The sequence below is a fragment of the Acyrthosiphon pisum genome, chromosome A2 (genome assembly GCF_005508785.2).
Source record: "Acyrthosiphon pisum isolate AL4f chromosome A2, pea_aphid_22Mar2018_4r6ur, whole genome shotgun sequence".
Lineage (NCBI taxonomy): Eukaryota > Metazoa > Arthropoda > Insecta > Hemiptera > Aphididae > Acyrthosiphon > Acyrthosiphon pisum.
The window spans coordinates 34959905-34962416 of NC_042495.1; the positions used below are offsets into that span (position 1 = coordinate 34959905).

The following is a 2512-nucleotide window of genomic DNA, read 5'->3' on the forward strand; positions in this document are numbered from 1 at the left end:
AATGTTACACTTTTTATATTACACAAAATTAAAATTTTGCAATAAAAATGTATGTTAATGTGTAAAAAAAAAAAAATAGGGGCACTCTCGAAGTATTGTGACACTAATTCTACCAGGCTCGACCGGAAATTGAAGTCTGCGCACGCTTATGTGAGCATATCACATTTAGCATCGTTGGTTTAAAAATTAGAGTGAATCGAACTAAATTGAAACTATAAATTAGCAAATGTACGTTCTGCGTAATAAATTTTTATTATTAGGGGCTGTGTACACGATAAGTAGTCGAAATAATGCTTCGCTTTTCATCTTTTCCTGTGGGAAAGTGAATCTAGTAGGTGCATAAGGCATGTCAAAATGAATAGTACCTGCCTAGTCGCCAAAAGCGCATGGAAAAATAAAAAAAAAATTAGGAAAACGTGTAACATAATACTATATACCCGTGAACAGGTGGGTGTGTTAGGTAATAGCACAGTAAAAAAGATTTGAAATAAAAAACCTATCAATAATATTCTCAAAGTTAGTTAGTTTATTCTAAAGTCAACATCTGAAAATTTGTCAATGCATTGGCTCCACTTCGCAGTTCCGTGTATGTGGTACATCATATATTTCAGTTTTGAAAAAACATTATAAGTATTATAATCCCCTGTGTGAACAAAAAACGATAAACTATTAAGTGACTTTTGGTCTTGGCAAACGTTTGAAATCGGATACTTGAGTGATATACTTACATGAGTGTGTGTGAATTAGACATTTTCGGGTATCTAAGGCTTTTCTGGGTGAATTAAAATCATGGCCTCCAAATCGTTTATTCGTCTGTTCATTTGCTTCTAACTCATCGTTGGAGAAACAACATTTTCTGAAAATGTCAAGTTTTAACAAATATATAAATACCAAATTTATGAATTATGTTAAATGATTTTACCTCTTAGTTGCGATTTACTAGTCGTGCGCAGAGTAGGTAGTACCAATATTCCTGTGAATCACCAACATTTGTTTTACTTCTCTATCCCAGACAAGTGGTTTGGATTATGTTTTGAGACAGCCTCTGACCGTGTTTACTAATTTACTGAACTTTGTTTACCACTAATAATTGTGAAATGATTACCTACCGCAGATTCCACGTCAGGTAGAAATTATTGGGGCAATCATTTAATTCGAACATTCTTAGCCATTATTTCCTTCTATTTCATTGATTTTTTGGAAATCTATATTTGTGAACAAATTAGCAAATTAGACTGACTCCATATTATTAAGAAATATAATCACTACAACTAGAAAATAATACTTACAAATGAAAATGTACGTAATTTGGCGAGGCGACACTTTGGATGTTTTACTGAAAAGAATACACTTATCCATTCAAAAATGTCTAAAAAAAAAACACAGAAATATGCAATTAAAATCTTAAATAAGTCAATAAAATGGAAAATGTTGGTTAATTTTCGTATTATGCAGCCTAAAAGATTCACAGTTTAAATTGTTAATGTATTGAAACAAATGATGCGATCACTATTAGCATAATATCATACCATCAACCACAATAAATATGTAAAATCATAAGAATCCGCCCTCTAATCATATTATTATAATAGATCAAGTCAACAAACACAGAAAAAATTAAGTTAAAAAGTTGAAGTTAATTAGTTTTAAGTCCATTGACATGAAAAACAAAATGTTTAATTGTTTTATACATGGCTACAGTTAAATTTTATATTATATTACCATTTATTTTTTTCTTACATAGTGTGTACAAATAACTGCTGCATGTATAACAATAATCTACAACACATAACTACATTAGTCATATATTTCTAAATTTTAGAATACGCATAGACTATCGATACGACAAATATGAAAAGCATGATGGTATAGTTCATTAAGATTTTAAATAGGCACCTACTTTTATTTTTTATAATAAAATTTGAAAATAAAGTTCTCTTAAATTAGTCATTGACAAAATAATTTTATTTACAAACACAGTGTGTAGGTATAGTTTTCTTTGGTTAAATAAACTAAATAATCACTTTCTGATGGGTGGTGGGGGGAAAAATAGGTAAAATAAGTACACAAATTAAAGGAAATAGGTACCTATCAGAATATACCTAGTTTAAAAGTCTTCATCAATTATGTGCATTGTCGACAGTTGAAGAATTTTAATGACAGCCACTGAAGCTTTTTGGTAATTGCATAATGTTTTTTCAAAGAAGTTTGTCTCTCCTCGTTGCTAATGGGAACGGGTATGACAACCTGTAAAACAATAATTTACATATTTAATTCAATTTGGTAATTAATATGACTATGATCAATTTTTAACAGTTTTTAATATAAGCATAAGCTAAAACATATACAATTGAACATTTAATACACTTTTAAATACAAAATAATTTCCAAATTGTTGATGAATTTAGATGAACTTTAAATGCTCATGAAAAATGGTTGCCATGTATCTCTTATATTTGTGAACAGATATTATAGAAACTATAACAGGATGCCCGTATTACATTTTCAAATT

The 2512-nt window shown here is 29.4% G+C and overlaps 1 long non-coding RNA gene across 2 annotated transcripts; it reads right to left on the reverse strand.

The window, feature by feature from the left end:
• Positions 1-503: 503 nt before the first annotated feature.
• Positions 504-2500, reverse strand: LOC100572635. 2 transcript variants are annotated; one of them, XR_511219.3, is made up of 5 exons: positions 2103-2500; positions 1290-1369; positions 923-1205; positions 729-856; positions 504-643 (listed from the first exon to the last, which is right to left on the reverse strand). It is a non-coding gene; the product is annotated as an uncharacterized LOC100572635 (long non-coding RNA). The 2 variants fall into 2 exon arrangements; XR_001680394.2 differs by having other exon boundaries at positions 2089-2500.
• Between the last annotated feature and the right edge of the window lie 12 nt (positions 2501-2512).